The 14,895-nt window shown below is 46.6% G+C and overlaps 1 protein-coding gene across 1 annotated transcript in view; it reads right to left on the bottom strand.

The window, feature by feature from the left end:
• Positions 1-14,895, bottom strand: part of DIPK1C (divergent protein kinase domain 1C) — a 38,960-nt gene that overhangs the window by 22,736 nt on the left and 1,329 nt on the right. The window lies entirely within an intron of this gene.

Genomic DNA, 14,895 nt, shown 5'->3' with positions numbered 1-14,895 from the left:
ACTTCATTTCCTGTGACCTAATCAAACGTTGTATTTGGGTAACTGAAGAAACTGTACAACTATTCCTGGGAGCTGTAAGAAATTCTGCTCTAATGAGGGACTTGCAGGTACTTGAGGTTTAAACAGCACAGGTTTAAACAATATAATGGTATTGTAAGGACTTAGCATGGTGACAGATGGCAGAGACTTATTGTGGCCACCATTTTCTAATGTATATAAATATTGAATCATTATGTGACACACCTGAAGCTAATACAATCATGTCCGTTATTCTTCAATCAAAAGAATAAATTAAGACAGCACGTGGTAATAATCATCTGCACAGGTCCTAACTGATACTAGCTTCCACCGTGTTACTGCTAAGTGAACAGACAGTAGAGTCGTCTCTTGCGCGTGCGTTCCATGCTCTGAATTTTAGCGCATGTACAGATTCATGCCGCCATATGTACAGAACAGTCGTACCATCCAAATCCTCCTCACACCTCCCCCCGACGTTCACCTCCCCCTCCACCCACCCCTGGTGGTCACGAGGTGTTGTTCTCTCGAGAATCACTGAATCTCACAATACAGATTCATCACCAGAGATCTGACTTTCTGACACTGTCATAGAAATGGAACCTACAATTTTTGAGACTGGCCTCCTTCACGCAACATTTTTTGAGATTCATGCAAGTCTTTGCAGGTGTTAACAATTTATTCTTTTTTATCATCCCTGAGTCACATTCTGTTGTATAAATGTGCCACGGTTTCTTTTCTTTCTTTCTTTTTTTTTTTTTTTAAAGATTTTATTTATTTATTTGACAGGTGGAGATCACAAGTAGGCAGAGGGAGTGAGGGGGAAGCAGGCTCCTCGTGAGCAGAAAGCCTGATGCGGGGCTCGATCCCAGGACCCTGAGAGCATGACCTGAGCCGAAGGCAGAGGCTTTAACCCAGGCGCCATCCAGGCGTCCCTGTGCCACGGTTTCTTTATCTGTTCACCTGTTGGCGAACACTTGAGTTGTTTCCACTTTGGGGTGACTGGAAACTGAAATGTTGTGAATATTTGTGTCCAGGTTTTTGTGTGAAGGTACATTTTTATTTCTCCAGGAATTTCACACCTAGCAGTGGGATCGCTAAAATTTATCAGGAACTGCCAAAGCAGCTGTACCATTTTACAACCCCACCAGCAGTGCTGAGAGTCCCTGGGGCTCTGTATCCTCGTGAGGCACTGGTGTTGCAAGGATTCTCTTATTCTAGCCATTCTGACTAAGAGTAAGTTCCCTGCCTTCTTAGAATTCCCCATCTGAGACAACACTGGTACAAAGGGGCACATAAGGCTTATGGTGAACACACTGCGGCTTTAATTTACATTTTTCTAACATCTAATGATGTTGGACATTTTTTCGTGTGCTTATTTGTCATCATATATCTTCGTATCTGTTCAAATCTTTTGCTGTTTTTTTATTTGATTTTCCTATGAGCATTGCCTTACTGCTGTCCAGAGCTGCATCCAGGTCTCTACTTGCGACAATCTCACAGTTCATCCAGCCTCTACCTTGCCCTCCTGCAGGTCATTCTCAAGAAAAGACAGCTATTTCTCTGCGCAGGCCCTCAGTGGCTTTCCATCTTGCTTACATTAAAAACTAAAGCTTCACTCTAGTCTACATGATCTGCTCTTAATTACTTCTCTGACCTGATCTCTTGATTCTCTTTCCCTTATTTTCTTCATGTAGCACCTCTGACTCTCACTGTTCTTTGGATATATGGGGCACACTTCTGTCTCAGGACCTTTGCACCTGCTGCTCCCACTCCTGAGCATGTGAGGTTTTTGCAGATGAGTACTTGGAGCACGGGGAACATTTGGTAAATATTTGTTGAGTGAATGAACGGATGCATTGACTCCTTGCTAAGCGTGGGCTTGGTCCTGCCCTGATTTTTATTCCTACAGACATCTACATTGTTGGTCTTAGAAACTGGTGATCCAGGGCAATGACTGGGGCAAGAGCAGAACGCTTACATCACTTTTCCCTACACTCATTCCCCCACCACTCGCAGCCAAGACCAGCTACCCTCTGTTTCAGCTGAAGTCACGTTCACCCTGCCCTGCTTCCACACCAGCCATCAGTCTCCCAGCGGACTTGCATTTGCTTATTCGTTGTTGTTTTGTTTCCATGTTTCTCTCTATAACCTAAGGTTTGTTTATGGAAAGAGAGCCAGAAGTCCATGCTCATTCCCCATATTAGCAGGAACTGAGAACCCCTACTCCACATGCCAGCTGGTGTTTTAGGACCTTACAGTCATGCAACAGATGTGAGACCCAGTGCTGCAGGCTGCGCCCTACAAGACTCCACGGGTGACTTGCACATGCATATGGCGGCCACAGGAGGGAAAGGTCTTCCTTGAAGATGTTTGTGATTTGAATTTGGGGTCCTGAAGATATGGCATATTTCAAATGCCGATTTCTTTCATCAGGAGATGCTTTTATGAGCTTTTCGGAGATAATATTCCCAGAGCCTAATGTCTTTTACCTACAATTGACTCCACTGTCTAATGCTTCTTCTGGCTGTTGGCACTTTATCCTCTGCCCTTGTTCTGGGCTCCCCTTCTCTAGGTGGTTCTCCTGGGTAGATTCTCACTCATCATGATCCAGTCTGGTCCTTTCTGCGGGATCCACATCTGGCCCGCAGGAAGCTCTGGAGAGAGACCCTTCCCCTCCTAGGCACTTCCTCTAGTCAGAGGGACAGTCAGTGTCTAGTGAGTCACCGGAAGCTTTTCCAACATAAACCAGACACTCATGTCAGAAGACTCATGACAAGCTTTTCAAGTGGTTTGTGGTGCGTCAAGCACCTTCTCTTCTCGCCAGCGGGGGACAGAGAGCAGATACCCAGCCCCCGAACCACTTACTCCAGAGAACTCCTCCTTGACTCCCTTTTCAGTCTCTCTGAACAGTCTTGGCTTTGCCTGTGGAGGGGAGAGGGGTGGGGCTAATCTTGACAGGACCCCTTGGGACACCCCCTGAGCCAGTCCTGCTTGGCTGCTATGGTCCCCGCACCAGGGCCGTCAGAATATGCGCACGTGTCACGTCGTGCTGGTCTTAGCGGTTTCTGCTGCGACGACAGAGACTATCGGGAGAGTCCCAGGTAACGGTCGTTACGCACAGAAACAAGATAGTTATCAACAAAAGGAGACAAGAAAGGCTGAGCGTTTCTACTGATGTGAGCAAACTGAAGAGAAAGCCTGTGGCTAAGCCGAAACTCACGGTGCAGGAGCACAGCCTCCCCAGGTGTGCATCTGAGACACTGCAGAGTTGGACTTTCCAGATGGTTCTTGGATCCAGGTTTGTTCATTTCCCAGGAGACTCCTCCACTGGTGCCTCGCACATGTGGGAAGCGGAGTCATGACAACAGAAGAGGCGTCCACACCCTCGTCTCTGAGACCCATGGCATGTCTCCCTACCCAGCCAAGGGGACGCTGCAGGTGTGATTAAAGGAAGGATCTTGGAGAAGGAAGAAGGGGCCGTGAGCCAAGGAGCCCAGGGAGCCTCCAAAAGCTAGGAGAGGCGAAGGTGTGGATGCTCCCCAGAAGCTCGCAGAAGATCCCGTCCTGCGGACACCGTTACTGCAGACGTCCAGCCCCGAAGCCTGCGGGACCGCGAACGGCTGCAGGGAGTCACCGCGCTTTGGTTAGCCAGTTCCGCCGCCGCGGGGAGCCGGGCCACCCGAAGACAGGACACTTTGTGGACATCCCGGGCAGCTCGAGAACGGACCGTGCGGCTGTGATGCTCCTCGCCGTGGGTTCCGAACGCGAGTGGGTGCTCAGCCGCGCCCCAGAGATTTCGAGCGGGCTGGGGAGACGCGAGCGCCCAAGTCTGAGCACGGCCACCACCTCGGGCTCCTTAGATGAGCTCCTCTTGGCCCCAAACCAGGCTCCAAGTCCTTTTCGTCTCTTTTGAGAGCACAGTGAGTACTGACCCTGGAAGGGCGAGCGACAACCACCGCTGACAGTTGGAAGACCCGCAACCCAACCCAGGTACAGACCGCGTCTTTGAACTCGATGCTTCTTTATCTTGCCTGTGTGCACCCAACAGACCAGTGTTTTAAAGGGCAACGGAACTTGGTTCAGTGTTCCCGGTAGCATTTAACAGCTGAACCCCATCTGTTCAATAAAAGCTTTAATGGGAAACTTGTTGTCTTGAGTCGTATTGAGGGAATTCTTGTTTCCGCCAGACTGAAAGAAGTCACGTGAATGCCTCCCCCTGCCTCGGGTCTAAGCCGCCCACCGGGCTGGCCCTGGTTCCACTCCCTGCAGGTGCTCAGAACACACCCTCGGGCCCCCTGCTCCAGGGCTTGCTGGATCCTGAAGGAAACGCGGCAGGGACAAGGACCACTGCTGCCCATCTTCCCGCTGTACCCCTGGCTCCTTCCTGGCCTGTTACCCTCCTGAAAGTACACAGAGGTCTCCTCACACCTGCCCCCGACGCTCTTCCCAATGACACAGGTACGCTAGGTGGGCAAACTTGGATCTCGCCCGTGGCCCTCCACACAGGGGCGCTGGGCGCTTCAGGAACCCTGAGGCTCAGGCTGCATCCCGGACCAGTTACACCAGAACCGCTAGAAAACTACGGGGCGATGATGGGGTTTTTAAAGCTGCCCAGGGGATTTCTCCATGAGCGGAGGTACTTCTTGAAGATCATCAAACCCAAGCCAAAAGCAATTATGAGATCGCTCATACAGACCGCTTCTTCCATTCTATTTCCTGTAAAATTAATATGATGAAAAGCAAAGTGGATTTTCAAAATTAGACTGCACACAGTAGATCACAGGGGGACAGCAGAAGCCTCCAGAGAGAAACCCGCATGTCTTCTGAAATGTTCTGAGGCAGCAGCTGGGACCCAGGGCTGGGTGAGCCTTGGACGTTTTGCCTGATGGTTCTGGGCAGCTCTAACCAACCATCCTTCGTTAGTCCAGGCTGGCCCCCAGTTTATGAGGTCTGAAGGATCTGGAATTTAAAAGTTCTCTTGAAGAAAACGGACATAAAATGTTGAATAACAAAGGTGCAAAAGTGGATACTGGCTTACAAATGTGGCAGAGGAGCCCTGAACCATACAGTTCATTAACTTCATGGTAAAGAACTTCTCCGATTGGGCCCAAAGTTTCCATCACACGCAGGCTCTGCAGGCCATGGCTCGACCAGGCACCGGCTGAGTATCTGGCCATCCTGGTGTCCTTGTTTGTGGATAGCAGGTATGGTGGCCTTAAACCCTCAAGGAGGGACTAGAGTGCCCCAAGGTCACTGGGTTCTAGTAAGCTTCTCCTGCACTCACAGCTCTTCCCAGGGGGCCCTGAGCTTGCTGTCCATACCCAGTGGGGGACAGGAACTGCGGGCTATGTGGCCCACTGCACAAGCACCCTGTGATCCCATCTGAGTGAAGCCACTGGAAAGTCCGATCTCTGGCACTGTTCCACCTGCACTTTTCAGAGACAAGCACGGAGACAGCGTGTAGATGGGCAAGTTGTGCCGTTTCTCGCTCTCAGGCCGGCAGGTGCTTTGCCGCTGTGAGCCAGCTTGACAGCCAGGGTCTTGCTTTCTCCTCTCCTTCCTCAGCGTCTCATCTCTGTTCGTGGTCCTTTTCCACACTTTTTTCTTCTATTTTTTCCTCCTTTTTATTTATTTTTTAAAGATTTTTAATTTTTTTTATTTGACAGACAGAGATCACAAGCAGGCGGAGAGGCAGGCAGAGAGAGAGGAGGAAGCAGTCTCCCTGCTGATCAGAGAGCCGGATGTGGGGCTGGATCCCAGGACCCTGGGATCATGACCTGAGCTGAAGGCAGAGGCTTTAACCCACTGAGCCACTCAGGCACCCCTCTTCCTCTTTTTCTTCTTCCTTCCGGAAGTACTAGTGGACCCCAGAAACTGAGCCACTCAGGCACCCCTCTTCCTCTTTTTCTTCTTCCTTCCGGAAGTACTAGTGGACCCCAGAAACTGCTCTGGACGTGGATTACTCTCTGTTTGGCTGAGTCCATGCACTGATCTGCCAGAGTGATGGGACCCACTGGTCATGAAGTCCGTGGCAGCTTCCTTTAGGAGGGGACCTGGAGAATGGCTTTGATACTGTGCACACAGAAGTTGACTGCAAAACGCATGTTTACCGGGTGGCCTAGTGTCCCCCAAATTCACATCCGCCTGGAATCTTGGGGTGGGGACTTATTTGGAGATTGGAATTTTGCAGCCAATTTATTAGGAGGAGTTCTTGCTGAATGGATGGGGAGTGTGCTCAGGAGAGAGGAGAGGACCCTAGGGCGTGCACCCAGAGACACAGGCACGAATTTGAGCCGGGCAGCTGCAAGCCAAGGAATGCCGAGGAACCCCGGAGGAGGCAGGAGGGCTCCTACCCTGGAGCCTTCAGAGGGGTCATCCCGCTGCTGATGCCTTGACCTCAGACTTCTGGGCTCCAGACCAGCGTGGAGGAGCACACTCTCTGTGCTCAGGGGCCACGCAGAATGTGGGGCTTTGTTCTGGAAGTCCCAGGAAACTAATACACATGTTATTAAATTATTAGAAAAGAGGTCGCAAGTGTGGCGAGCCTACATGTGCATTCGAGAGCGAGAGAGGACAAACCCCGCACTTGAGCACTGATGGCCCCACACTTTCCAACATGGTGTTTGTCTCACAGCCATAGACAAGACCCAAAAGCAAACGGCAGAGGCAGTAACATGTCAATGTCCCTTAGACCACCTCCAGAGGATGCTCCGGGCCAGCCACCGTTTTGGAATCTTACCTGGGAGGTGACAGATATCTGAGGACAGCAGAAAGGGCCACCACCCAGCTGTGCATTTCTCTGTGCATTTGGTTATTTTGCTATGTTCAGAGGAGAAATAGATTTTCCCAGCGCATGTACAGCTTTTGTCCAGTAACTACGTGGCTCCCCTCATCCTCCAGCCGTGGACAGATTGCTATCACCTAAAACACACAGAACTCTTGATATGGGCTGGAACGTTCAGCGGTTTCAACTTTCCTTTGCTTTGCCAAGGGTTTTAATGCTGTTTATATTCTGAAACAGGATCGGTTCCCTCCCACCCCAACCCCTCACATGAAAAACAAACCAGGGGAAAATAGCTTCGAACTGCCAGTGAAATGTCAACAAATGATGAATTTTTAAAGTCCCTCCAATATATGCGTTCCTTCTCCAATAAGACAAGGAAAGGTAACAGCCGAGTCTGTTGATCACAAAAAGGAACACCGAAACTCTTATGTCCTAGCCATCCTGACATCATCAGAATAAACTGTCCTGGCGTAAAAACAGGCGGAAGTGGAAAGATCATGGACCACTGAATGCAGCCCGTGACAGCTGTGCTGGCAGAAGCACATTGGGAGTTATCAGTAAGTGGGTATAATTTTTGGTGAGCACACATGTTTCTGTTATGTTTTATACCCTTTATTTTAAATCTGAGGTAAGCTGCGGTGTCTTGTGCTTTTAATTAAATGATCCTTTCCAAATAAGCAGTACAAGATGAGGAGTGGGAGCACGGGCTGAAACACTAAAATCCCTTCTTCATTAATTAGTGAATATAATCCTTAAATATTTGGGTATTTTTAAGTATCAGTGAGAAAAGGACAGTGGTATTCCCAAAGCCGAGAGAGGACATCACCCCAGAAGACTTGTCGCCCACTCCGAGAGGGGTCCTGACACCCAGTCGCCTTAAAAGGGATGACAAATGTCAGTTAGTATTATTGGTTGCAAAGTCCCCAAATCAGTTTGAAATTCTTACAGCACTTGGAAATTCACACAGAAACAAGATTAAAATGAAAATTTTTTTTATCCTTGTCAGTGTTGTAATAAAGATATCCCTGTAAGCAGAAATCCAGCAAGTGAGCTTGATAACCGGTCCTCCTCGTCCCTTATTCCAGAACTTTCTACTGTGGCGTCATGTGACTGAGAGCCACAGGTTCCCAAACCTCTCTCCTGTGCTGCTGTCGGCTTGGGCTGGCCCAGCTTACGGTGCATCTTGCAAGACTCCAAACCTTCTGTGATCTCCCTTCATTTGGTGGGTCATCATGTGACCTTGGCCCTCTCTCCACTTGTCCAGACACACGCACAAAGACAATGCCGCAGTGTCTGTTTCTTGGACAAGTTACTGTTTTTCTCCGAAGTACAGGGAGTGAAGGACTTTGCGAAGCCAGTAGTTAAAAATGCCAAAGGTAATTGAAATCCGTTTTGGATTGTTTCCACATCTTCGCTATTGTGAATAATGCTCTATTGGACAGAAGAGCACAGATATCATTTCAAGATCCTGATTTCAATTCTTTTGGATAAATACCCAGAAGTGGGATTGCATAAATTACCCAAGATAATTTCAGTTTTTAAGTTTTTTGAAGCAACCTAAATGCCCACTGGTGGGCGAATGATTAAAGAGAATGTGACATATACAAGCAATGGGATATTACTCAGCATCAGAAAAGGGAATCCTGGGGCGCCTGTGTGGCTCAGTTGGCCCAAGAGCCAAGCCAACTCTTGATTTCAGCTCAGGTCACGATCTCAGGGTTGTGAGATCAAGCCCCGTGTGGGGCTCTGGGCTCAGTGTGGAGTCTGCCTCTCCCGTTCGTGTGTGCTCTCTCTCTCAAATAAATCAATAAATAAATCTTAAAAAGAAAAGAAAATCCCGCCATTTGCGACCATATGGCTGAACCTGGAGGGCGTGACGTTGACTGAAATAAGCCAGACGCAGAGGACGAGGGCTCAACAATTCCACTCCCGTGAGGAGTGTCAAGTCGTCAGACGCACAGAAACAGAGGGTAGATTGGTGGATGCCAGGGGCCGGGGGACAGGAAATGGAGGCTGCAGTTGGGTGGGTAGAAAGTTTTGGTCAGGCCAGGGGAATCGCCTCTAGATCTCTGGGCGCCCCTCGTTGACGACGCTGCAGAGAACACCTAAGAACCTGTTCAGAGAGTGGCTCTTGCAGTAAGTGTTCTTACCACAATAAAAAGAAAATGGAGATTCTGTCAAAGGTAACTTTTTGTATACTGAGACATATCGTGGCTTTTTTGAAGGCAAAAATTCATGGATTCCATAGTCTTTCAGGGGTTTTTGGTAAGAAACAGGGTGATGCTGTCACGACCCTTAAAAGACATTTGTCTTCTTTGTCATCCCCACTCCAGCCTCAAGGCATACGATACACTTTGAGAAAAGGGAGTCGAGGGCAGCAGGACACAGAGGGAGAAAACACCGTCTCACGGTTTGCTCTGAGGATGGAGGGGACGAGAAATGGAAACGTGCTCTGTGAATTAGCAAATGTCGCAAGTTTTGGAAACAGTACTTTCTACGGGGGGGGGGTCTCTGCATTTTCCCTATATTTAATTAATGTGAGAAATCCAAAGGGACGTTACTACAATTTAGTTTCAGACTAAACCTAAAGATCTAATTCGGGATACCTGGAAACACAAAACCATTTGGAAGCTTTTTAAACTCTGTCACGTACCCAGCTGGCAACTGGCCATAGGATTTCAAAAGCTGTTTAGAAATTGAAGGGGTGCCTGGTTGGCTCAGTCATTAGGCGTCTGCTTTTGGCTCTGGTAGTGATCCCATGGTCCTGGGATCGAGCCCCGCAGCAGGGCCCCTGCTCAGTGGGAGGCCTGCTTCTCCCGCTCCCTCTGCCCCTTTTTGTGTTCTTTCTCTTGCTGTCTCTCTCTCTCTCTTTCTCTCTCTCTCTGTCAAATAAATAAGTAAAATTAAAAGAAAAATTAGTTTAAAAAAAGGAATTGAAGAGGGGGCTTCCCCCTTCTGTCCAACGACCGTGTGTATGGCAGAAATACTGGTTTGTGTTGAAATCTCGCAGGAGTTGGAAGGATCCCCGACTTTTTTTTTTTTTTGTCTTGGATGGAATTGCCATGGATTAGATTGCTACAGCCACTTAAAACTTGCACACGTAGAATTTTATGCATTCACTCTGAGGTCCGACCTCAGATGATGAGTAAGCAACTGTGAGATTGAGTCTCAAGCCTTTCCAATCAATACATAATTTTGCTTGACAATGCAGGACACCTAGGGGAAAGCGAGGACATTCTAGCTTTCCTTCCAAATCACCACAGCTACAAAGTGCAACTGTCTGATAGAAATCCAAGGCAGGAGAGGAACAATAGGAGAAAAAATAGCTTTATCCACCCGTTCATTTGTCCGTTCACTCTTCAAGTTCTTAATGAGTGCCTACTGTATGCCGGGTGCTGGACTTGTCAGTGCCGGAGATTCAGGTTCAACGTGTTTACTTCCAGCTTTGTGCTGGTACAACACTGCCGTGACTTCCAGAACATTCTTTCTAAAAGTGTTAGGTTGCAAAGATCTATGTGTGGCTCTAACACATTGACAAAAATTTACCTCCAAAACACCAAATGTTAAAAAAAGAAGATCTACCATTGAACTGACAGCAAGGCTCCTGTTCAGACACATGGCTGCCTAACCCCATCTTTAGTACAAAACACAAGGCTAAGAATGCCTGAGGGAAAACAGAGAACATACTGTCCATATTGCCCAGACATGACAACATGAGCCAACAAGCCAGAACTACAGCATCTAACCCTTAATGCTAGGCAGGGGTTACTTAGAGCCCCAGTCCCTACAGACCTTATGCCCCCCTGGGATCAGAGACAGCGAGAGACAAAAATTAAAGTATGACAGAAACTGAAAACTTCCCTCTCAGCCTTTGCACCTCCCAGGCTCCCTGGGTCCTGTCCCCAACAACGGGGTGCAGCAGGTGACAGGCATACTGATCCTGAATGCCAAGTCGGTCAAAGGAAATGCAAACATTTTGGGCTGGAGAAATGGATTGGCTGATGCCAAGGGAGTGAAAGGAGGGCTGGAGAGGAGGCCAGTTCTGGGGGAGTCTAACTTTACCAGCTGCTTTTGGCTAACGATATGGGGAGCCATTCGGGTCCTTTGTAGCTGCTCCCTCCCGCCTCCTAGGATTCTGCTTCTTGTCCGCTGCCTCCCTGGCAGGTGCCCTCTTAATGCAGTTACCTCGCACGTCTCTGCTTTTGTGGCCCCAGAGAATCATTACGTTCCCCCAAGCGGCCTCTGTGCCCAGGAAAATTCTGTTTTTCAGGGTGATGGGTGCTCCCATGGCTGTGTATTTAGTTAAGCTTGGTTACATAGAACTAACTGAGATTCTGGTTAATACGATTTGACTCATGCTGGGAACTGGAAATTACGGTAATTGAAAGTAAGAGCTACTGCTTTTATGAGTGGGTCTGTAATCAGCACTAACTTGCATAATGCTATATTCCTTAAATTCTCAGAGTAAGTCACATCAGTTTTTCTGATGTAGCTGAGCACTGGTCAACTGTCCACATACCTCTTTCCTTGGGTCCTTTTATGGTGTCCCTGCTCCTAAAAGTCCCGCAAAAAGAGAAAACTATTTACTTAGCTCCTTAAGTTCAGATCAGACTACTTGCTGTAACAGGGTGGGAAAAGTAGCCTTTACCCAAAAACAACTGGATTGCGGGGCCACCTGCTGGGGATTCCGAGCTGTGCACACTTAGGTTCAAGCGTCAGCTCCTGTACTGAATAACCATGGAATGCTATGGTCTTCAGACTGGGATACTTGGGGTCACAGGAGGACTTTTAAGGGAGGTGTCAGGGTTTTAAGGGCACCAATTTCCAGCTGCTCAGAGTCCACATGTCCTCTCTCCTAGAGCGGACCGGACTGATAACTGCTGTCCTGCTTCCTGCCTTCCTGCTCCCTTTCAAACTGACGGTACAGACCGAACGTGCCCTCCACACCCCAAGTTCATGTGTTGACACCTAATCCCCAAGGCGATTTGGAGGTGGGGACTTTGGGAGGTGACTAGGTCATGGAATGGGATTTGTGTCATTGTAATGATGGCCCCACAGAGCTCTCTCGCCCCTGCTGCCATGTGAGGACACAGAGAGAAGACGGCTGTCTACAGAGAACCAGGAAGCCAGGCTCTCACCAGACACCAGCTCAGACAGCACCGTGGTCTTGGACGTCCAGCCTCCACAGCTGTGAGAAGTAAATTCCTGTCATGTATAAGCCTGAACAGACCAAGCCAGTGCCAGGCATCATTCTAAGTGCTGTACATTTAGCTCAAAAAGCCTCAAATAGGAGGCACCTGGCTGGCTCCGTAGGAAGTGTGTGCCGCGCTTGATCTTGGGGTGAGCCCTTTGTTGGAAGTAGAGATTACTTAGAAATAAAAACTTTTAAAAAAGCCTCAGATGTTCCAAACAAATGAGCAACTCTAAATACCACACTATATCATTATTAGAGAATGCCTCCTTAATCAAGGATGCCTGTTAGCTGCATATTATGCATTATTTCAAGAGGAAGGAGACCAACTTCTGACAATTAACATTATATTTCCAAGTAAAAGAGTTCCATCTCAAGAATAAATTCTGTATTTTCTTAATATATCTTAGTTCAGATCTGTAAGAGAAATGTTTCCATCAACTTTTGCCAGATGATTATTAGGTACACAGATAATATTCACTTTTACTTGGACTGAAGGCTCTCCCTTGCTCTAATTTACCAACAGCTTCTTTGCTCTCATTACTGCTGCATAGCTATAAAATTTTGGTAAGTTTAATGGTAATGTGTTATGGATTCTACTCTAAATATCTTCTTTTTGTTGTATTTTTTCACGGAACCTTGTATCATGCCAGCAATAATCTCACTTATAGACATCTAAACCAATTTTTTAAAAGCCCAATAGATATTATTAAAGGGTACACTTCCAATAAATTACTTTCAATATCTAAAAATTCTTTGTCAAATGTATACAGTTGACCTTTAAACAACATGGCTGTGAACTATGTGGATCCACTCACACGTGGATTTTTTCGAATGAATACAGTGCAGTTCTGTAAATATATTTTCTCATCCTTATAATTTTAACATTTTTTTCTCTAGCTTACTTTATAGAATATATGTACTTTATATATGCTTTACAGAATACAGAATATAATACATATATAAAATATGTGGTAGTCAATTGTTTATGTTATCAGTAAGGCTTCTGGTCAGCAGAAGACTGTAGTCATTGAGGATCTGGGGAGTCAAAACTTATGAATGGGTTTTTGACTGCCAGGGGGATTGGTACCCCTAATGCCTGTGTTGTTCAAGGGTTAACTGTAATATCTTTAGGTGGTTTTTTTTAAAGATTTTATTTATTTATTTGACAGAGAAAGAGAGGTCACAAGTAGGCAGAGAGGCAGGCAGAGAGAGAGGAGGAAGCAGGCTCTCTGCTGAGCAGAGAGCTGGGATGGGGAGCTCAATCCCAAAACCCTGAGATCATGACCTGAGCCGAAGGCAGAGGCTTAACCCACTGAGCCACCCAGGCACCCTGTTTTAGGTGGTTTTTATCAATCACATAGAATAATATTATAATGAGAATTTAATCCAGAAAAAAATCTTTAGCACTTAAGAGTTTTAGCTATAGAAAAGTAAATACTAATTTAAATTTCCTTACATAGTCTCTTGCAGAGAAGTATGACAGAATCATCAATAAAAGACTATCAAGTATTAACATGTTACAATTTGATGGTTAATTTGAAAAACCCAAGAAATAACAAGCACTGGTGAGAATGTGGAGAAAAAGAAAACTGTGTGCACTATTGGTGGGAGTGCAAATGGGTGCAACATTGGTTAAAAAAAAAGTGGTTAAAAAATTGGGGTCATTGGTAAATTGGTGCAACTTAAGAAAACAGTATAGAGGTTCCTCAAAATATGAAAAATAGAAATGCCATACAATCCAGGAATTGCCTTCTCGGTATTTACCCCAAGAAAATGAAAACACTAATTTGAAGATATCTATGCACCCCTTTATTTACTGCAGCATTATTTACAATAATTTACATTATTTACAATTTTACAATAACTAAGATACGGGAGTAACCCGTGTCCATCGATAGATGAATGGATAAAGAAGTTGTGAGATATATATATACACAAGGGCTATTACCCAGCTATAAAATATATATATATATGTATATATACATCTCTGAGTGGAGACATATATATGTATATATACACATATATATATTCACTCAGAATAAACTGCATGGATCTAGAGGGTCTTACGCTAAGGCAAAAACCTTATAATTTCAACTTTACATGGAATCCAAAAAACAACAAAAGAGAAACAGGCTCGCAAACGTAGACAACAAAATAGCAGTTGCCAGAGGGAAAGCTGTGGGAGCAGAGCAATTCAGGTGATGGGGATTAAGCGCTACAAACTTCCAGGAATACTGTAGCAACTTTGGTGACAGATGGTAATTACACTGACTGTGGTGGGCACTTCTAACGGCTATGATTGTTAAATCACGGCGGTGTCCCTGAAACTAATACATTATAGGTCAACTCCACTTCAATTAAAATAAAAAAACACACAACGACAAGAAAAAAGTTAAAAATGAATCATAGATTATTTAATAAAGATAAATTTCCCGCCTTAAAAGCTCTTCGTACAGTTCGACTTGACGGAGGGGTGGGGGTAGAATTGGAACGTCATAGTATTCGGTACAATTGTGATCCATATGATCATAATATTCCCTCATTTCTCGATCTTAATCAAAAAGAGTTGCAATTTGACACCAACCTGAGAGGGATACAGATGGAAAACTTACGGGAGGGTCATTTTAGTTTAAAGTATTTACAGCAACTATTAAACTTGCCATTAAGAAAAAAGGACGGCATGTGGGAGAGGTGCAGGTTTTGCGAACTCTTCGGGGCCTCCTCTACCGAGATGTCCGCCACCCCCGTCCCGCGGAGAAAACACCGCAAAAATCAGCGGGGGGTCTTCTTCCGTCATCACCTCCCGGGACCGCAGGGTTTAAATCCTGCTCCCTCGGAAAGGCGTTTGGTGCGGCCCAACGACCCAGGTCGGGCCGCGGCAGGTGGCACCGCCCCGGAC

The sequence above is a fragment of the Neovison vison genome, chromosome 3 (genome assembly GCF_020171115.1).
Source record: "Neovison vison isolate M4711 chromosome 3, ASM_NN_V1, whole genome shotgun sequence".
Taxonomy (NCBI): domain Eukaryota; kingdom Metazoa; phylum Chordata; class Mammalia; order Carnivora; family Mustelidae; genus Neogale; species Neogale vison.
This window is presented reverse-complemented; position numbering and strand designations above follow the sequence as displayed.